Here is a 22908-nt window from a genome sequence, read left to right on the forward strand (position 1 = left end):
GCAGGTCCCAGGCCCTTTTGCTGAGCATAGAGGAGTTGGACTGAGGGTCACTGCTCAGCACATACGGGTTGCCAGATCTGCAGCAGGATGGGAGGAGAGTGAATGGCTCAACTGTGATGAGATAAGGCTGTTGGGAGAAGCATTAGAGGGGAAATATTACCATAAAAACATGTCATTACTGAGTAATGGATAGTGCCCGTCCTTCTCTCTGCGTAACTTCTCTGTAACACCTTTCTCCTTTTCCATCGCCCATTTCCTCTGCTTACTTTCTTTGGCTCCCCAACACATCATTTTCTTCCCTTCCTTTCCTTCCGTGTTCAGGTCCCTTCCCTATATCTCCTCACCCTCTTCCCCCTTTCTGCCCCACCTCCAGTTTCATCCTTTGTCTAAAACACTAGATAGATTTTGTAATTCTCTGATGCTGCCAATTGGTAGCCCTGAAGCAGCAAAGACTTGGATAAGTTATTATTCCTGGCTACATCTTCTGACAACTGAAGTTGTCAGAAGTCCCTGGGAGTTACAGGGGAAAAAACACCACAATGTAGGGTAATCTGAGCCATGTTTCTGCTTCCTAAGACCTCAAGGGTGCCAGATCTCTGCAACACAGCTACCAGGACTATGTCCACAAACTCAGTTCTCACCTCGTCTCTCCAGTCACGAGTTGAACACATCTGAGTTCAAGAGGGTTTTGGCACTTAGAGTGCATTCCTCTTGGGAGCTGGATGTGCACCTCTGTGACAAATACATCATCACTATAAACTGGTGTTCCTTTCTGTGAATGGAACAACCAGTGAGTGAAGTTTGTTAGAATAATCTTGAACAACCAATGGAAGCATCAGCAGCAACATGGGATAAAAAAAACAACACTGGAAAGCTGTCAAAAATGGAATATTTTTAACATAATAAATCAATATTTATTTTAACAAGTTTAATAGGATTCTCCCCCATTAGGTCCCAAGAGTTCTGAATCAGACAAGCCCTCTGGAGATGCTTGGAACATCTGGATACTCCTTTCTCACTGATTTCCCACTGGAGTCTTAAAAACTCAATTTCATTGAATGTCAAGGCAAGACTTCCTCCCTTTGGTGTTCAGGAATATTCATTTCATTTTTTCTTCTGTCTGTTGCACTTTCCAAAAGGTGGTTGGTTGCTGATGTCAGCGGTATATCAGATACATGGAAAATATTTGCCACAAGAGTAAACACCACTGGGGTGCAGAATGGCTGACACAGACACTGGCAGGCCTGTGTATGTACAGGCAGGGAGGTAGGTGGTCACTCAGGATGAAATAACTTTGCAGTGGAGTACTCCATGCACCAGGAGCATCATTTAGAATGGATCCACTTCACAGGAACAAGAAGACTACCGTGTCGACTCAGGGAGGGAAACAGGGAGGGAAGGAAGGAGGGAGGGAGGGAGGGAGGGAGGGAGGGAGGGAGGGAGGGAGGGAGGGAGGGAGGGAGGGAGGGAGGGAGGGAGGGAGGGAGGGAGGGAGGGAGGGAGGGAGGGAGGGAGGGAGGGAGGGAGGGAGGGAGGGAGGGAGGGAGGGAGGGAGGGAATGGATAGAGATATGGAGGAAAGGATGGATAAGGAAGTACTGTTTCTGCAATTAAGCTATATTTCAATTGTTTTTTCATTTATCTGCACCCCAATACTAAAGATGTGCCTTCCAACTTTTTGTCTCTTTGGATGGAAAACCTGCTGCAGCTACAGAAACAGCAGCCTCCACCCATTGTCTTTCATTTTCCAGAACTTTCAGGTGTGCACCTCCAGTGAACCTTAATGAAGGCTTAATGTTCAGGCTTACTTCTGATGCCACTGAAGGAAGAACAGATTTTCTATGTAGCAACCAACTTTGAGTAAAGCTGTCAGATCTGCCTGTCAGATTCACATAAGAGTTCCTTGAATCCATTTGCCAAACAGATATAAATAGTACTTAGGAGACATATCTCACTTTGAAAAGACTTCATAATAACAGAAGTATGTGCTAGGAAAATGGGTATTTCAGGAAAATCTGGTTCCCAAGTCACACACTGTGTCCCCAGATGTAATCAACAATATATCTCAGATTGAACATCCTGTAAGGAGTAAAGCTTAAAGATTAAAATGCATAGATCTCACGTTTTTGGTGTTGCTTCCTATGACAAGATGCTGTAAACAGGAGATTTTAGTTTCTAACACAAAGTGTCGTTCTGGCATAGTAATCTGGCATCATGACAAAGCGTAATGAATGTTACTGCCTGGTTAATACCTTTTTTGCAGTGGTATTTTTATGATTTTCTACATTCTTCTTCAGTGGGAGCTTGGCATCTGGGACACCTCTAATGTGGTATAACATAACCACTGATAGCTAGTGAAAGCCTCCATAGAAGGCGTGACACTTGGGGTTGCTCCAGCATGTTCCTCAGCAATATGGGGAAGGCTGCGGCTGACTTGATGACAAAACGGCGGGAGCAGTGGCTGATTGCACAAAGCCTGGGGAGCAAACTCAGCTTTCCTTGGCAATCTGCTCTCAGCTCCTTGGGCACACAGCGCTGCATGCTCCTCGGGAAGAATCAGCGCAGGGGCATTAGGGTAACCCCTCACACGCTACTTGCAGGATTAGAGGAGAGATGTGATGACAGCTAGAGACGGGATGGATATTTTTAGCAAGCTATACAGTCAACATGTTTCACTTCTAGCCTTACTCACAAATTGTTTGTGAGGATTTTTTGGCTTTTATGATTGTGCCTGTTACCAAAGTCATTCAGTCGCTGCTCCAAGTGCATTCTGGTCAATACGTGACTGGAAACTATAGTCTGAGCATGTACAGGCTGTTTGTTTCTCACAACTGCTGGAGAGGCTGATTACCAGAGCCACATTATATTGTTCCCAGACTAGAAGACTTCAGCAACTGTCCAGTGGGGTGCCCATGGGTCAAACACAGGAGGTAAGAATAAGCAGTGATGCTAAGAGGAATTAGCCATTCAAACCCTGAAAAACTAAGCAATTGTCTTAGAGCCTGATTTGAAATTAACCTTCCATCTTCACATTCATGCTCAGAGTTTCTGCTTGTGCTGTCCCAATTGCAAAATGCTCTGCTTCATCTTGCGTGTCCCCACCGATGCCTCCACTTGTCCTCACCAGGCATTCTGTCTCACAGCTTGGCAAGGGAGCCCCAAACTGGTCCCTCTCCCCTCCGAGGATGGGTGGAGACTCCAAACCCAGCAAAAAGACCATTTGCTCCTTCAAGTGAGCAGGGACCCACTGCTGCCCTAAACCATTGTTCCTCATGCCTACAGTTAGCCGGCTTCTCCTAACCTACATCTCTCTTAATGCACACTAAATCAATACCCTCCCTCTATTAACCTTAGGTATCTGAGGGCTCCTATTATGATTTCCCTTCAGATTTGCCTTTTCCAAACCTTTTCAATTTCCTGCAGCCTGTCCTCATAGGTTGTATTTGCTTGCCCTTATCATTCCTGCTTCTCTCCTAAGGACTTCTTCTACTTTGGATACGTATTTTTTTCAAAGCAGAGTTTCATCATCTTTCTCATTTTCTTCTTCAAAAACCAGTTCTGTCCTCCCATGACCCAGATCACAACAGCCACAGCACAAGGTGTTAGTGGAAAGAGAGGAGAGGCTACAATCTGCTGCAATAAATCTGCCCTGAATGCACTATATGTATAAAATTGCATTTACTTTATGTGTTTCATTTTCCAGGATTTGTTATGCCCCTAAGCAGCTTCTCATTTATTCCTGTGTGTGATAAATATAACCCAAAATAATTTTTAATACATTGACATAAAACACTGAAAATCAATTAGTAGAACTACACAACTAAAGTCCGTCTTTTAAAGGACTCCTTTTCCTTTTTAATAAGCATGCTTGCATGTTTTTGCACCTCTGATTATTGTGGACAACTGGCACTGAATTCATAGATCTGGTGTATGAACAACTTCAGTGCAAAACCCCAATATTTTTCTGCTGTGTTTGCCCCTGGGGGAAAAAAAAAAATTGATACAAAAATCTTAAAATACCAATCATCGCAAAATTCTACCTACAAAAAAAGGGCAGAAACAGGCTCTTGCTCATTCATTTTGTTTTCATTCTTCCCTCTGCCCTCCTCTTGAACTTTACATGACTTTTTTTTCCCCTCCACTGTTGTCAGCGATGGGAAATTTCTAATCCAACATACAGGATTCATCCCTATTTGAAAATGAAAAGGAAACACATTTGCACTGAGATACACTGAGGGGCATTTGTTAAAGCCAAGGCAGAGTGGCAAAGTTCATCTCCCAGCAGCAAGACTTGTGGCGAGAGGTAACTGCATTTGCCCCTTTTCTCCCAACGTCTCATTACAGCTGAGCAGGTCAGACCTGTCAAACATTGCCACATTGGATGGTGCTGGGGGGGGGGGGGGGGGGGAAGAAAAAAAAAAACACCCCCAAAAAAAAAAAAAAAAACACCACGAAAAAAAACCCAACCACCCTGTACTTGGATGCAAGGGCTGTGCATCCCTTGTGCTTTGTCTGGTGCAACCCTTTCACAGAAGCACAGACATTGTGAAACGGGGTCAGGAAGGTAGCAAGCCAGCTGCTTGACATCCTTTCGACCGACTCCCGTGACCGAGGAAAGAGCAGTGGCTTCAAGAACCTTGCAAATACAAGATGAGCACCTCTCCCGGGAAAATCCAAGCACGAGCCTGATTTTGGTCTTGCTGCAGGTTGGGGTTTAGGGTGCTTGTTTGTTTCAGTGTCACCTTGTGGTTTCAGCAGGCCCGCTGCCATTTTCATGCAGGATGAAGGAGAGTAACCCAAGCCCACTCCCCTCCTTCAGAGCCAGCAAGCCCGAGCCTCAGCTGATATTCATGAGCCCAGTGCCACTGATCCGGCGGCACAGCGTGGCGCGGCACATGGCCTCCCCCCAGCTGGCTGTCTGGGCCAAACTTTGCCTGGAGCCCAGCAGCTTTCAGCCCAGGGTAACTCCACCAGAGTTGGGAGCTTTATGCTGGTCTAACAAAGAAAGGAGACAGCCTAGCCAGGCCTTAATGAGCTGATGCTGATCATGTAACTGTCTTATTGAATTTGCATTTCATTAGGAGACTTCATTTGAACCACAGCTGTGAATATTTGAGGGCCTGATTGTGTCTATGGATACTAATTTGTTCAAGGAAGACAAGGAGGATGCTGAGCTGCAACCCTGACCCTTTTCATATTGATCAGACAAGATAGATCCTCCTTAAAACCAATGTCAGAGCTGTACCAAAACCGTGCCCAGGTCCATGTACCCTGGTTGTTATTAAGCTGCCTAAATGCCTCTTCCAGAAACTCAACCCTAGGAAAGGGACAAGAAAGTTGGACCCACTTGAGCCTTTGCCTGATAAAAATTTCATTTTCCTGTACCGTAGCTTAGTGAAGATGATGAAACCCATGAGATGAGAATACACCATCAAGGGAAAACATCCCTCCACCAGAAGGAAATGCCATCATTCAAATACTGACTTGGTATTTGAGGCTTCATGATTATCCCTGTAGCCATGTAAATCAGATTACCATACCATAATGTTCTACTGGAATCCCACATCACTTAATGATGGAAAGACTGCAGACAGCAGGAACGAAACAGTTAAAAAGCCAAGACTTGTGATAAGCAGATGGCAATTATTGCTGCTTACTGGTAAAACCTGTTTGTATTAAAAATATGTTTCCATTGGAACCTGCCAATTAAAAGACTGAACTGTGTTTCATTCACATACAAGTGGCTGTGAGCTCACACGCACACCTGGCACTCCCAGCTCCAAATTCCACCTAGAGGCTGGATGAAAATATACCCGTTGGCCATGTTCTATTCATGTCTGTGGGGTTTGGGTTATTTTATGAGCTGTCAGAAGTAAGATTATTTTCACCTTATTATCAGCAGAAACAGGAAGCTGCTGGTAAATACAGCTATTTTTCAGGGAATTATCTAATGGAGGAGTAGACCTTTATTGATGAAGCTCCTTGAAGCCCAGCCAGGCCTGAAAGGTGGATGGTACATTGCCAAGATTTTTTTCTCAAGATAGCCTAAGCAAGATTATTTGTCTGGGAATTGCCCTAAGTAAACATGCTAATAGGATGGAAAAAGTTAGCCCCTTTGCCTTCTTAGCCAACCAGCCATTTCCCTTCTGCTGAGGGGAGTGACTGCTGGCACTAAAGGGCTTCCTGCATGTAACTGGTCAGTCTTCTGCTGAAGTCCCAGGAGCCTTTTTCTGTTAACAGAGAAGCCAAATTTCCTTCACGGATGCTGCCTTACTCCAAGCATTGCCTCTGTCACTCAGGGGCTGTAAGTGGATCTGGACAATCCCCCAGAGGACTCCAATGTTTATAAACTAATAAAGGATCTGATGGTGCCAGTCTGAAAGCCAGACATGGCTGCTGCTGATACAGGAGAGTTTTCTGCCCCTTCTCACTTTTCATACCTCGACATTCAGAAGGATTCAGGAAATGGCCTGGTACTCACACTTTTTACACGCCATTTGTGACCATTTCATAGGATTGAGTAAGGCCATGCCAACACACATCACAAGCTGTGATTATAAACAGGACTTGTATAAAGAAATGATGCCCCTTGCATTGTCATCAAGCACAGGGTTACTATTCAGGTGAATGCTGCTACCTGGCAAAAGAAAAGCATTGGCTTCAACTAGCTCAGCTGACCAAGTGTCACAGCTCTCAACATATCTGGACAACCTCAGTCTGAAAGCTCTTGCTTTCAGATGTACTGAAATGTACTTTCCAAGGATATTTCCAGTCCCACCTGGTATTGCTGAAATCAGTGATGGTGCAAGGACAGCATTTAATATAGCTTCTCAGTGCTTCCATCTCTGCTTCCTTAGCTGAAATCAGAAAATGCAGAGACCCATTTAAACAAGGGGAAAAAAACCAAACACAACACAAACCCCAAAAAACAAAGAAAGAAAGAAACAAAAAAATAAACCAATAAACCCGTTCCAGCAGTGCTGAAATGTTCAGTTCAGGCCTGATCAGAGACTTGGCAGAAGCTCGGGAGTAGCTTTTGCTTTGTTTGAACCAATCCCAAAATCCACTACTGAGTGTTGCTTTCTGGTATCTGCACATTCTCTGAGATGGGCAAACAGGGAGGGGGAGAAGAGGTGTCTCCGGGTGTTTTCCACCTATCCTGTTGTTTCTTACAGGGGATTTTCAGCTTTCTCCATTTGGTGTTTGCAGGAAGGGGCAGGGAGTCTCCCAGAAGACCCTGGCAGAGCTCCCCTGTGACTCCCCGGGACACCCAGGCCTCTTCAGAGGCAATGCCGGTGCCGTTCTCCACTGGGATCTGCAGGGGAGGCTAAAGTAGCACGACTGGCCGCAGAGGTGCACCGGCCTAGAAAGTTCCCAGATCCCCCATCACGGCCCAACCAACCAAATAAATAAATAAACGGTGGCACACATCAGCTCCCTGCCCCTTCCTCCTCCAGGTCAGAAAGATGTCACCGCTGCTCAGGCCTGCTGCCACCAGAGGCTTGCAGAGCAGACTGCTCTTCTGTCCGCTCCTCGGCCAGTGCTGGCGCTGGCAGCCCTGCTGTCACTTTGTGCCTCTCTCTTTGCAGTCCATACCCATCCCGGACAAGACCCGCTCCTGGGGCCTGCCCTGTGGCCAGGCTCGTCCTCGGCAGTTTCTGGAGGAACATCTGGATTTCTGGAGGCGCAGAGGTGCTGCCTCAGCTTCCAGAGGAGCGGAGAGCTGGGATGGCCACGCCTGAGGACACTCTTGCCCACAGGGCACCTGGCTTGCCCTGCACAGCCCCTCTCCACCACTCCACGCAAGGAAACCCCCTGGACTCCCCAGGGCTTCCCTGCAGCCCCTCAGACCAGATAACCAGCAGTTCCCAAAGGGGGTTTTAACCTCCTTCTGCCGTGTTTACAGTCACTTATTCAGCTCTGCGCAAACATGTTTTTCTTCAGCATGGCAGGAGGGTTTTGTTGGGTGTTTCTGTTTTTATTTTCCTCCCCTCTTGCCCCTTTGGAGGCAGTAAGGTGCACAAACACATTGGTGGCTGAGAGCAGAACTCGAGCTGCCCTTAAATAATAAAATAAAACTTAAAAAAGAAGAAGGGGAAAGAAAACCCACCCCGTGCTACCAGGGGCCCCGTTGGTTAAAGGCTACGGCGCAGTCACTCTGAAGTGAGGGTTTAATGAAGTAGCCTGTGAGAGAATGGAGGGGATGGTCCCCGCTGCACAGATGGCTCTTTGTCACCGCTGACACCTGCCATCTGCTTGTTTGTCTAAATGATGTCGGAGGGGCATCGCGAGCCTCCAATCTGCTGCGCCGCCTCCACCAGCTCGGGCTGACCCCCTGACCCGCGTGTCAGACGGGTCCGGAGAGTTTGTTCTTTCCGCTCAGTGGGCCCGGCCCGGCCTCTTCCCCGCCGGCAGCCCCGCAGCTGCCCCCGGCCGCACGCCCGCCCCACCGCCCGCCAGCCCCTAAATCTCCTCTTCTTCATGCATATGAAAGGGGGAGGACATGGAGAGATTAACCTCCCAGGGCATGAAAGGGGTACAAAAGTTTACACCGCCGGGCAGCCATTTAGACCTCTTGGGGGGGGGCGGGATGCACTCGCACTCCTGGGCTTTTTACCGTCATCTCCGCTCGATGCTCAGACTCCTTCTGAGGTAATTAAGTGGCCAAATTACCCCAGATGTAACACCACTGATATCAGGAGGGGCAATTAAGATATTTAGAGAATACCGCTTTTTTCTATTTCTCTGCCATGAAGGCAGACTGGTGCCTTAACATCAGCTATGAAATTTAGAAGTCTCCAAAAACATCTGGTTTAAAGGCAGAAGAAGGAGATGGGATCCACTTTCCCCGACAGTGGTCACCAGAAGACTTTTGAAATCACACTTGGAAAAAGGATATATTACTGCAAATGCATTTAGATAGCATTTTTTGTCAACTTCTCACTGTAGAAAAAGAATATCTTCTTAATACATGAAAAAGGGTTTCTCAGTGTATGAAAAGTGACTGACAGCTACCAAGAGGGTCATAGCTTTGAAATAAACTTGTTGGAACAATAAGTGTGTCCAAAGAATCTAACACTTAATTTAAAAACAACATTAATGTCTATAACAGCCTAAAAATTCTTGACGGATTGGAAACCCACTTCCCTTTTTTTTTTCTTTTTTTTTTTTTTTCTTTTTTTTTCTTTTTTTCTTTCTCACTCTAAGCCCACGGAAACTCTATACTTTGGATATGACTTCAGGTTATTTGTGTTACCTCAAAACACTCAGGGTGAATGTCTAAAAGGAGCCTCCTTCCCAGTACAACCAACAAGCCCATCTCTAGGATGCCTCAATAGAGACTGAAGCTTGTTCATAGCACCACATAAATTGTGCTTGACGTTATCAGTGATGTCAGTGTACATGGAAGGTGTATAATGGATATTAATTATGACTGTTATCACTTATGACTTGTGTAGTGCAGCCAGGTATGCCTGAATACTTGCAAACACAGCGGCTTTTACACGTGGCAACTCATGAAATGGAAAATGGTCACTCTGCACAGCTCTAATGAGGGCAAGGGTGATTTAAGCTAGCAGAAACAATCATAATTACTGTAGGTTCAAAGTGATTTTGAAGGAGAGGAAGTTAGAACGGGGTTGGGATTGATCTACTTTCATGCTTTACTCGGCCCATTGTTTTTAATGCCTCATTTTGAACTATAAACAAACGGCTTCAGGTGATTTGCACAATTTTCTGCAGATAATTCCTGATTTTGTTCTGGACAATGGTGGAAAGTGTGCACTGTGCAAAAATAAATACCAGAAGAAATTATGACAACAGCCCCCACCCTCTTTAGTCTGTCCAAAAAAAGTCCAAATTAAGTCCTGGATTCAAAGACGTGGCAGAGCACAGATGAGAGGAAAGGGCTCCAAGGTTTGCAGAGGACCACAGGCTTACAGGGAAGCTGGTGCGGATGCCTAGCCCAAACAACACAGCTTGGATGCTGAAGACCTTCCCTTCTGCAGAAGGGCTGGCTCTGGACTGGTGTCCTGGATCACAGGCAGAGGGGACCACCAACCTTCTCACTCCTACAGGTCTCTGCCAGCAGGGTTGCCTCGGCCTCCAGCTCACACGGTCTGTTCTCCACTGCAGCCCCTTGGCCACCAGCACCTGGGCTGAGACCAAGCACAGCAGGAGTAAAAGAAAGGCAAAACCCAGGGACTCTTGGAGAGACACAGAAAGGCCCACAGGCTATGTTCTCAGCCTGGGAAGCCTTTTTTTTCCCTCTCCTTCATGACAGTGCAGTTTCTGAGCCCACAACAAAGGACCTCTACTATTAATATTGCTGACAGAGAGGAAATCAGAGGCAGCCATATCCCCACACATCCATCCAGGAAACAATTCACGGCCTCAGATCCCTCTTTTTTTCAATAATACTGGATCATAATTTGGGGTGATATAGAGGAAAAATAAAGGGAGATAAAAAGTCCCCAAAAACCACCCAGCCTTTTCCAAAATCTAACAAACAGATAAAAGGTGAAATCTTAGCATTGCTGATTTCTGTGTGTTGTGCTTATTAGTTCAGCATGGAAAGGCTTTTATCCCTCCTGCATCATTATAAAAGATTTTTTTTTTTACCTGAGGTGGTTTTGGTTAATTAGTATGTGTAAAAATGTCTCTGTGGAAGCCATTCCTGACCCAGGTGTTAAGTGTCTAAGATCTGCCCAGCTGCTTCATGATGGGTACCTTTCTTCCTTCAAACACCCTGCTAACTCTGTGACCCTCAGCCAACACCACGCTCAGCAGCAGAGCCAACACATCATATTTGTCTTGGCAAAGTGAGCCAGTCTGCATTAAAATGAGGGTCAGTGGAAAACAAAAAGAACCAACAAAAGTCCCTTCCTTTATTTTTGTCTGAAAGATAAAATCTGCATGTTTTGATGCTTTCTGCCAGCCCACCAACTCCAGAAAGCACCTAGACATCCCCACAACAGGGTGGTGAGAAGCTTCAGGAACATTTCCTTCAGAAGCTATGACAATAATAAGCTTTCAGTACCCAACAATTTCTACCCAACATGATTCTATTTTGATGAGGTGAATGACAGGCAATTCCCATAAATTCCGCCCTACCAGAAGCTAAATTTCTTCTGAAAATGGTTTTATTTTTTTCCTCGATTGTGGTTAGCAGAGCTGGATGTAGATTTGTATGTATAAGGTTTCTTTTTCTAGACTGTAAATGGGATTTTTTCACTGAATCCTTTCCTTCTGGAGCGCAGCCTTTTTGTATCAATCCGAATAACATCCCTTGACCATGGTCAGCTCAGTCAGTCCTGTGAGCAAACGCATCAACTCTCGACAGGAAAACAAAATATTGACACAAACCTGTGTTTCTCTCAAGGCCGCCATGGATGGACAAGTATTATGGCCCTTGATCACTCTGCATTTCAGCATGCAAGAAACCAAAACACAAATACTTTAGTAGGGTGAGGAGACTATTCTGCATACATTTTTAAATCAATGCAAATGCCTAATCAGTTAAGCAAGCTTGCACTCTACTGTGGACATCACCTCAAAATATATCCCTGCAGGCAGCCATACATACTACTGTGCCCTTTTGCTCATGTGAAGCAACACTGTCTCTGGCAAGACAGAGAGCTCCCCTCTGGCAAATTTCTTCATGTGACAGAGGTTTTATGTGTTTTCTGAAAGCAGCTATGGCAAACAGTCAATTCAGCTAAACAGTCTTGGCCACAGTACATCTGTGCTTAGTTTTGGCTTAGCAGAGCAGAATAGAATAACGCATGTACTTCTCTGTCCCACTCCTAACCTAAGATGGTGAGAAAAACAGCTGAATTACAGAAGTACCTTCTGTACAGAAGTGTCCTGTGACAGTGCAAAATCTGCATGACTGGGTATTCCAGCCAAAATGAACTCACAGACCCACATGATTTCCTCATGAGATGACTTTGTGGGGAGGGTTTTTTGGCTTAGTTCTTGTTGCTGTTGTTTTGTTGGCTCCTCAGATCGATACATTTACTGATCTCACTTCAGACATTTTTATAATCAAAAATATGAGAATAAACAGAAGTGAGAAAATTTCATACAGGTCTCTCCCATATTTATAATCAGGGCTTTCTCCTCTGACCCTTCTTGTCCTGCTCCAGGAAGAGGCACCTGTACCCCATGAAACAGCAGCACCATGCAGCCAGTGTCACTGCCACCACTGCTGACAGCAGTAATGGGGACATTTCTTTAGCTGTCTCAATGTCTTAAGAGCTCAGACTATATTTTCCAATGGGATTTAAAGGTCATCAGCATCACTTTTTGTAGGCATATATCACTTGCTCCATACTGCACCATGATCAAAAACTGCATGCCTGTATTAACGTGGGCTTTAACCAGGTTAGGCAGCCCAGGTCCTTAGGCCAGGCTCTGCTGCCCTTCAGGACAATCACACAAAATGCCACAGACATGTACCCAGCAGGGCCTCTGGACCTCTGCATAGTGGTGACTCTTGCCAAGAAGAGCAAAACAGCAGTCCCCAAGGCAGCATGGCTAGTCAGTCAGGGCTTCAAGACATGGCAGAAACGGTGCTACAGGGCACTCTGCCCCAGCTGCTCAGCCTTGTCATACAGGTCCCAGTGCCCATGGAGCCATCCCTGATGTCTGCAGCACTGCAAAGCCATGATCAAGGCTAAAAACTCGCAAAGAGTTCACTAAATGCTTGCAGTGTCTTTCAATACTTCTGTTAGCTCCTTTGACATCCGTTACACCAAATTTGCCAAATTTGCCATTCCTGACTGTACAGACCATAGTAGAGAAACATTGATTAGCTTGCACTGCATTCTTCACTTAATTCTCATAATTAATGCACCTCTCCATCACTTCCTCTCCTATTTTATAAGCTTCTGTTAATAACATTTAGCCTCTTGGCAAAAAGACAATTTTTTTCACAAAAACATTTTCGTTTTAGAAAACTTCTAAATTTTGATGGAAGCTCCTCATTCAATAGACTATTTAAGTCTTGGATTCCAGTTAATATTTTCCAGCATTTGTTTTTACTCTTGGTTTAATGGACTGTTTTTTCCTGCACTTACATTGATTAGTTTGTCTTTGCCACTCCAGACAGCTTTTTAGAATTAAATATTTCTGACACTAAAATGGCTTCCTTTCCAAGAATGGAAAGGGTTCAGAAGCAAATTCAAGCAGAAAATATAATTTTATCACCAAGAGGAAAGAAGTCACCTTCCAAGTTGCAGAGGCTCAGGCAATTCTAACCACCATTTACTGGACCAGCACTGCCTGAGAGATGATCGTATTTGACCCCAGAATTTACATCTGCACCCTTGATTTGGAAGAACAATTTGCTTCAATTCCCTACACTGACAGACTTTCAGCATGGGTGTGGGTTAAGTTCTGATAGCATCTAAGGTATTTGGCTTTACAAAACAAAGACCCAAACAGCATTATGTATCCAAATTTCCAAATGCCAGCAATGCAGTGAAAACATTTGAAGTTAAAGGGATAATCAGCCCAAGCAAATCACAAGTTGCATAAACATGCAGCAATGCTTGTCAACCCCAGCTGGTTGCCATGACAAGCCACATGCACACTCCAACATGGTAGGAAAGAGATGGGTCATCTTCAACCCAGAACCACCTAAGGCCACAGGCTAGCTCTGAAATATCCAAAGGCATCTGCCCCCTGACTATCAACCAGCTCAAGCTCCTGAGCATCTGCAAATTTGCATTCCAGCAAATGTTAGCAAATAATCAAGATTTACTGTTCATTTGTTAATCTAACAGGGTGGAGCTGGATTGATTTTCTTTTTCCTGTCTTTAGGCATCTGTTTTTTGAGCAGTTTTTACTGTCATGTTTCTGTTTCTCAGCTAATCTTAGAGCCAGTGACATAATTTCACTGAATTACTAATATTTCAAGCGCATTTTTGTGGTTTGCATAGAGCTCAGTGACAGGATAAATCACATTCTGTATTGTTCTAACTTTCTTAAAATACCCCTTTGTAGTTTAAAAAAAAAACTATTTCAAGAAATTCATTCCTGGACTATGCTTGCATCACCAGAAGTCAGTGCTTCTCCCCGGTTTCCCAGTGCAAAATGTGTCCAGAGCACATATGAAATCAGAGGCCATGCACTACTGCTCCACAGGTGGTGCAGGCACTGTACACCCACGGCACTCCTCCAGCTCCCTGTGGCCTTGACTCACGCTGGAGTAAACCAGACCTGGAGAGAGGGCACACAGGTGACGTCCCTGCTGCCCTTCCCACACAGTCCTCCCCCAGCAGGGCTGGGCCCCATGGGCTCCACTCTTCAGCAGCACTCGAGGCTCGGTCTACAACTGCAGGTCCTCCTGCTTCTGCAGTGGGGACAGCCAACAGACTCTCAGCTGGCACCCACCCTGAAGGATGCCCACCAACCCCAGTGCCCACAAGCAGCTCCTACCTTCCCACTGCCCACGACCAGTGCAGGCAGCATCCCTCTCCCACATGAGGCCGGTGTCCCTCTCCCGGGCCGTTAATTGGCTGGGATGAGAGTCATGCGGCTGGGCGCACACATGTGTCCCATAACCCAAACCATCTGCGAGCATTTTAATTAACCCATCCCCAGCTCCTCTGCACTGCCATTGAAAAGATCCCGCCCTGGCCCCAGCAGAGCCTCCCCCATGCAGCCCTGCAGCTCTCCTCCCCACCCAGGAATTCGCAACCACAACTGTACAGCGTGGGCCCCCCAGCCCTCCGCGGCCGCACGGGAGCAGCCCTCAGCAGTCAGCGAGGGGAAGATGAAAAGGGTTCCCTCCATATGTGGCTGCCAATGCAGACCTACAGGGTAGGCTCCACGCACAATAGATAACAGGAGGCTCCTTCTCACAGCTGTTCGGCTGTAGGGTCTTCCACGTCACATCATACGTGCAGGCATCAGACACCCCTCACATAAAAAAAATGACTGGAGAAAAAAAAAATCCCCTTCTGTGAAGCCACATGGATGCACATCAACACAGAATTCAGCTTACTGCTGCTGAAAATTGCTGGAAAAATGCAGCCATGCCAGACCCCGTGTTCTTATTACTCTCCAGGGATGTGACTTTACTCTCTGACTGTTTTTATATTGCAATGAAGTGAAGTTTTTAGTGGAAGTACTCAAATTCAGTGAAGTTGCTCTGGAAGCTGAAGAGAGATCCAAAGTCACCAAGACCTAACAAAGACCAGGCTCTAGATGAAGGGATTTAGGCACTGTAAATGCAACAAGGTTCACAAGCAATATTGTCAGGAAACAGGAAATTTGCACTGACACCCCAGGTTTGCAGCTGGTCTAAATGAGAGCACCTTATTAAGGAAGAATTTGATGTTGCCCATCCAGAGGCAGGATACCCTCACTGGAGGATCTATTCCCCTGGAAGAAATCATGATCATAGTATTTATAAATTCAACAGAGGTTGTAGTGCAAAATAACCTCAGAAAGCGAAACGTCACAAGTTCACTTGAAGGTGTTCATTTTCACCAACTATCGCAAACTGGCTTTAATCATAAGAAACTTATGCCTTCATCAGCACTGTTCTTTCTCCAGTTGTCTGAGGGTAATTCTGGGCAACTTTTCTATTGCACCTTCCACTGAGCTCTCTCAAAATAGCTTTATGGATGAGATCAGCAGTTTCCCCATTTTATAGGCAGATAAATTGCACAGAACAGTGAAAACACCCTTGCTTAGGATGGAATATTGACAGAGCTGTACTGTTGTGTACAGTTCACCACAGTCCCAGCCTAGGACTTGAAAAAATATTGGCTTAGACCTATTTGTTCACAAGTAGACTTTTCCGGCAGGTTTCACAGGATGGAAATAGCACGATCTCTCTCTCTGGCACCAGAGATCACTGATACACACAAAGCAAGAAGGGAAATTTTCAAATGAACAAAGCTGGGATATCAGTTTGTCTGTATTCCATTTGAAGTCCCACCCTCCAACTACAATCCTGCAGTATCCATACAACTGTGCTGCATCAGGGCTTCAGATACTTAAGGAGTGCTAAACATGGGTCTATGCTGCAAAGTTCAGTGAACTCCTGTGCTATTTCATCTCTCCCTGCCTGCAGTGAAGCAGGATCAGACGATAAGGGTCAACTCCCTACCCCACTACCATCCCCCAAACTGTATATGAGAGTGGCATTGGGACTAAGAAAGTGCTCTTGCTCTTTCAACAATAGAAGTAAAATCACAGGTCCATTCACTCATTCACTGAAAGTCTCTTATGACAGAAATACCTGTATTTTCCACTGCATGGAGAGCAAACAGCTCACCTGTGTGCAAGTGTGGAAGATTATCCCCACAAAAAGTGGCTTTGATCCCTGAACAGAACCTTAGGCTGCTGAGGACAGGCTAGGTAGGACAGCTCATTCCTCAGTGTGCTCAGCCTCCTCTGAATCATTCTACAGCTCATCTTGCAGTGCAGTTGGTCCTTTGAATCCTAAGGTTTTTCATAAGACGTCTTTCAACATCTCTCACCAAAATCAGTGACAACAGCACACTGGTCTTATACTGAATAAGGTATAAACATAGCCCTCAAGGAATCAAGTCCTAGGTTTCTGTCTGATAAACACAGGATTCATTTCTAAGACCAACATTCCCCATCATCCACCACCTGAGTTTTTGGAGCATCTCATTTCTCTCCAGTGAGATTTCCAGAGTGACTCAGAAGCTTTGAGTGGAGCTGGAGGGTTTTGGAAAACAAACTAATTTTTGTGCTTCCACCTCGCTCACTTTGGCTTTCTGGGCTGTGAATGCAGAAATTGTGCAGTGCTGTCAAAAATGCTTCTGATTCATAACCTCTGACAAAAGCATGAGTAGGGCAGCATCATGAATTGCATAGCTCATTGGCCACTGAGGAGGGTTCATTGGCCTGCTAATCTGAACTGTCTGATCCTAAACTTCCACTTCCCATTGCATTCAAATGAACTGCTGAGTTATTTGACTCCAGCATAGATCCAGGGATGTTTTTCTTGTCTTATAGTTTTGTACTGACTGAGCTAACCCACAAGATAATTATTAAGGCAAAGAACTTAGCAGGATCCTAACAAGGACTGAACATTTCTATGATTCATTAAAATATTCCCAGTGCCACTGGCTGGGATAAAAATATATAAGGATTGTGTTAAAATTATAACACCAAGCTTCAGCCCAGAAATCTCCACGAAAAGAATCTCTGGAAATACTGCTTGAGGATGCCAGAGCTGCACGCACTGAAGTACCTGTTTCATTGGAAATCCAACCTGAAATCCCATTGACTAGCACATCCTTGCAGTCAGGCTCATACAGAAGCAGCTGGCACTTAGGGCAAGGTTAGGAACACCCAAATAACCCACTGCAATATAAGAACAGCTTCAACTGATTGTGCAACAAGCCTGCACCAGCTGAAGATGTAGTGCTTTAAGAAAGAAGCTTTGTTGCTGGTGCTGCTCAGTGGCAAAGTGACCAAAACTGAAGAGGAAGAAAAGGAGGACAGGGCAGATAAGATTTCTGTGAAAAACAAAGGAAGAAGAAAAGAAATAAAAAATAGGGAAGAGGTAGACATTGTGCCCTTTTACCCTAGATCAAATGTGGATTGCTCCATCATCTTAAAGGCTACGAATCCACATCTTTTTCCTGCTGGGAGAGCTCACACACTTCCAGGCTGCAGCAGGTTCAAGGGAAAAGGTGTTCTCAGTCCCCTGCTGACTCTGCTTGCTCTGAATACTTGTTCAGGGCTAGGTTGTAAATATTCATCTCTGGGTACATGTCATCGCCTCTGAACTAGAAGTCTATCTTGTTTGTCCCATTACTGGGGGGAGCATTTCAATGTGCTATGCAGAGTGGGACCGCCCCATGTGGGAAAGTCACCTCCAGCTATTCAATATCAGATGGAGTGTCTTTGGAAGACAAACAGAAAGTACAATTATTTACCCAGACCTACTCTTTGGTGTCACCAGCATGCAGGAAAGGGCAGGGATACTGAGAAATCTCCACAAACACCTCAGCTTGCAGGAGCATGCCTGCTATTACATCCTCTGCTGAGTAATTGTGTATTTTCTCCCACAGCCACACGAACCGTGCTGGTGAGGAGAGTGTTGAATACAGGGTCTCACCTCATCCTAGCTTGTGAGGTGCATCATGCCCATGATGAGACTCAGGAAGAGTAACCTGTGCTGGGACTACAGTCTGACAGGTGCCAAGATGTACTGAAGAAAGCATATGGGTGTAATGTTCACATCCTCACCTTGCAAGGCACAGGTAGGATTGGTCAGGCCCTGAAGACTGTTGTTTGGGGTTTTTTTTTGCTCAGGACATGTCCTCATATACCAGCATCAGTAATTTTGCACAGAGAAGGATGGCACATACAAAATCTGAAATTGAACATTCAGTAAAAAAGAGCTTTAAGTCAGATGCAAACGTTTGCCCAGAACCAAGTATCTTTGTTTTCTGTAAGGAAAAGATCACACTTCTCAACATAGCAAAAGGATGTAGACTCATCCTGCTGATGGCTTGGGGGTGTTATGGTTGCAGTTGTCACACAGCAGAGAGCAGCAGCATGGGCCAGAGTGTCTATCCATTTGTCTTAGTTCAGTTTTCCAAAGAGGTAGTGCTGTAGTTTCACCCTCATGTGTGTCTCTCCACCTGTCTATCTGCTCTCAGCTGTGCTTCTCCCTCACCAGCAACTTTTGAACCTGTTGACCAATTTCAATAAAAATTGACAGACAATAGGAAGTCTTCAAGGTATTAAATTTCAACACATTTTATGAAATTTGGCAGCTGGCTAGAGGAGAAAAACCCAATTGGTGGCCCTGTGGACGTGAAGGCTGCAACCTGAATGTGATCCTTATTAGATGGTGAAGATTCCCCTGGGAAAGAGATATTATGAATGTCCACAGAGGGAAAAACAGATCAGCACTTACATCTTATTAGATACCAGACAATCCAATGCAAGCCCCAAGCTGATGTTGCAGGAAACTGGCTACTTCAGCTGCTGCTCAAAGAGCAACATGCACATGACCTCCAGCTGGGGCACTCGCAGCCTCCTTATGCACAGGCAGAGATAGAACTGAGGAGGAGGAAAGAATCAATAAGGTGTTAGGCTAAGGGAAAGGAAAAAGCCTTCTCCCAACAGCTGCTGAATGCCTCCCCTGACCATCTCTTCCAGCCCTTTCACTGATCCCTCTCAACCCTTCTTTTCCATCTGTCCTGAGCATCCCATGGATACTTTCATACCTTTCATTTCCCCATTTTTTGATTTTCTCTAACCAAGGCTCCAAATAATCCCCAAACAGCCAAAGGTCTTCACTGTTGTACCTTAGGTCTCTGCCCTCTCACCTTCTCAGAAATGCCCTTTGCTGTAGCCACAAACTAAATGGATAATTTTCAGGAAAGTTTGCCCTCATTTTTGAAGCAGCAGAATTAGTTTTGCTTGCACTGCTGAGAAACCTTGACCCAGCTCTAGAGTCATGGCACAATGAAACAGACAAGGACATTACAGTTGTGAATTGGGCCTGTCCTCAGGGACAGATTCATCCTTCTTATAACCTCCCTGAAGTCACAATAGAGAAAACATAGCCCTAATTAATCCAGTCTGCTTGCATTACACGAGATAACACGGCCTAGAGAAAAGCCTCTGACTCAAAGAAGCAGTAGGGTCACAGTCTTACACTACTTTGTAACTAACTTGATCACTGCTGTTGAGCACATTCTTTATTTGCATTTATAAATTTAAATTGTAGGACTTATGCTTCAGAGTCTGGATTCTCAGCTCAGATGGGCAACCATTCTCAGGCTACACTTATGCAACTAAAGCTATGTGAATCCACAGTGGCTTCACTGGTTTGCTGCTGAGGAGTGGAAAGGACTTACATTGAAAGGCACCGAGTGAAATGCAAGCTCACAGTAACACAGACATCCTCCAAAGGTCTCCTTGGCTGTCCTTCAGCTCCTGTCCTGTGTTCTTCCTCAGGAAAACTGCTTCCTTGTTATAAATCGTGCAGATTTCCAGTCCTTCCCTCTATGCTTCTGTTCTACTTTTCCCCTCCCACCCCATTCCTCAAATAAAATGTTACCAGAAACATTAAAAATCATATAAAAACATATTTTACCTTTTTTAATGAGAGGAATATAATTGAGTTCTGTAAGGACAAGAACAACAAGGGAAGGCAAGAGAGGAGCCCCACAGGAGATTATTTGGACTCTCCCTCTTCTGATCTCTTCATAAATATTTAACTGAGTGGCATTTGCAATATAGATTTATCTTATATGAAAGTTCTGATAAGTGACTGGACAGATCTATAGGTAATTGATCTCTTATATGATTATTTCTACTTAATTAGGTCTGCATCTAGTTAAATAAGGAGTGAAATATTTGAAAACTCCGTGAATTGTGCAAAGAATTCACATCTGGTTAGCAAAGCAACTCTGACATGCCACCAGTGAATGCTCTGTTCAGAAACTTCTGGGAATTTCACATACTGATGTGTATGTAACGCAGGAGAACCCAGTGGCTCATTATAGCTATCAAATGATGAAACTGCAAGGTAAGAATCTTTGTGTGGGACACAGTTGCAGTAGTGATGCTCCTGAAGGGAACAGAGAAACTTCTGTCATCCAATTGAGACTGCTCCAAGAAAATGCTGCTGTCACTACACAACTCTCATATACCTACCAGCTGTCTCCATTTGGAAAAGACAATCTTCATTTTCTAAAAGCAAAATATTTACAATTGTTCCAGTCTGTCCCTCCAGAATTCCTTCCCGCTTGCATTTGGGTTTTCCTGTAGCTGCAAAACAGGGCTCTGATGATCTCTCAACTGTCTCCATCACTAGATGTCAGATGTCGGCATTCACAGCCGCACAGGCTTCTAGACACAGACTTACAGCAGTGCTTCAGTTGATTGACTTTAAAGTCAACCACACATGGTTACATACTAAAGATTTGGTGGAGGTGTCTGATACCAATAAGCATCCTGGAAAGGCACAGATGTCTCCACAGAAGTAACCTGGAAATCTCATAAGGACAGGTTCCTCAGCCCTTCTGTGGTTTGTGAAGGCCAGTGTGTTTGTTCAAGCCTATGAAAAGAGAGTCTTAAATCAATTTTTCACTAATATGATCCCAGTTATTTCACTAGGGTTGTTCTTGAGTAATGATTCAAGGGTATGCCAAGGAGAAGTGGATTAGACTTCCTTAGTTTCCTCTTGGTAAAAAGCAGTAACAAAGAAAACCAACTACCCCCATTTCAGAGCTTTAAATAATTCTTTGTGACATTCCGTTCTGAAAGCAAGCAAAGGTTTGGGAACAAGCCTTTTTCTTCTTAGCCATTTCTAATTCCCCTTCTTATTGCCATCCCTTAGTTTTTTGAGCAATTACCTCCCACTTTCTGTCAATCCCTTGTCAGTTCTCTACCCTGCCTGACCGGTTTGCTCCTGTTTTGGCCCTGGGCTGTTTGACACATGCCATGCTCAAGAGAGATTGTCCTGGTTTAGTCATCATTTCCCCATGTATCAAGCTTTGGCACCCATCCAGGAAGCAGTAATGTCACCATATGGATTGGCTGGCTAATCACAGGCCAAAAGTGCTGTGTGTTGTAACTGAGTTGTTCTAAGGGCCAAATGCCCAAACATATCCAGGCTCCAAGGACAAATCATGTGGCAGATGCTGATACCTAAGACAAGCCTGGGGCAGACTTAAGGTCCCAACCTCCAAAGCCATCCTCCTAATCTGACATCCAGCTCTAAATGTCATGTTGACATGGCATTTCCTTTTGTACATTCCTCACAGCAGACTTTTGTGTCCACACATGGCAAAGCCATCCTGTCTGAATTGCCCCTGAACCTCAGACCAAGCCCCACTGTGATGGGGATTCCCACCTTGCTTGGGAATCACAGCTAGGGTAGAGGTGGAAAGGCTCTCAGGACAAGTTGTTTTCTCAAATAGCATTAAATTCATCACAAAATATTAATCTCAAGTTGGTCACAGCTGCATTTACTCAGAAACTTGTGCCAAGAAGTTCCCACAATTCAATAAAAGTCCAGTGACTTCCATCTAGTTGTACTGCGGACTTTAAACCCCCCAACAGTTAGAATCTCATTCCTTAACCTAAACAAGAGACCTAATCACCTGGCTGTAGTAGGAAAAGCAACTGTGTGGGGCTGAAGTATCCTTTGCATTTTATAAGAAGATTGTGGGATGATTTAGGTCTTCTGTAGTACAGGAATAGGCAGACACGCTTAGCCAAAGGGTTTTTCCTATCCATGCTCTGAGCCGACCACTGAGGGTGTATTTCAGGTTAAGAAGTCATGCCAAGCTAGCATGGTTTTGACTTTCAGCTGGAGCTTCTTATGAGCCCTCTGATATGCACAGGGCAAACTTGAATTTTTCTGGTCTTTTCAAGTCTAAAGATCTCGATATATTAATAGAATGGATGGCATATATTAACCTTTATTCTTTTGCTGGACAATTTGCAATGAATAAAAAGCAGAAACAAGGATTGGTTTCTAAATATTAGCAAGAACAGAAAACAAACAAGAATACTTTTCTCTGGGTATTTCCAATGAAAAAAGCTGATCTTTCTCATTTGCAATGAGGGTGGCATTTAATCTCAAACTGGACTTGTACATTCTGGCATTTACTCTACAATGCTGGGCAAGATGAAGGGCAGGGGGAAGGGAGACTGCTGATGTTGAATGATCACATATTGACAATATGGCATTGTTGTGCTTGAGGAGGGGCAGAATTATGGACCCACCACTGGCACTGCGAGGTCTGGACTGCTTTCTGGCCCCCCAAAAACTGCCAGCAGTGTGGTGGAGCTATCATCTGACTGCACACAAGGTCCTCACAAGTGGCTAATGCATCGTCTCCCGCAGATGATTGCAAATGCATCCATGTTCCTCTGAGATGCAATA

General features: G+C 44.9%; 1 long non-coding RNA gene across 1 annotated transcript; it reads right to left on the bottom strand.

The window, feature by feature from the left end:
• Positions 1-8877: 8877 nt before the first annotated feature.
• On the bottom strand, positions 8878-14525 carry LOC136287684 (uncharacterized). Its single transcript, XR_010720257.1, has 3 exons — positions 14442-14525; positions 11364-11418; positions 8878-10156 (listed from the first exon to the last, which is right to left on the bottom strand). It is a non-coding gene; the product is annotated as an uncharacterized lncRNA (long non-coding RNA).
• Positions 14526-22908: the final 8383 nt, after the last annotated feature.

Source organism: Chamaea fasciata, unplaced genomic scaffold (assembly GCF_029207755.1).
Source record: "Chamaea fasciata isolate MVZ Bird 193981 ecotype frontalis unplaced genomic scaffold, bChaFas1.0.hap1 SCAF_3, whole genome shotgun sequence".
Classification (NCBI taxonomy): Eukaryota; Metazoa; Chordata; class Aves; order Passeriformes; family Sylviidae; genus Chamaea; species Chamaea fasciata.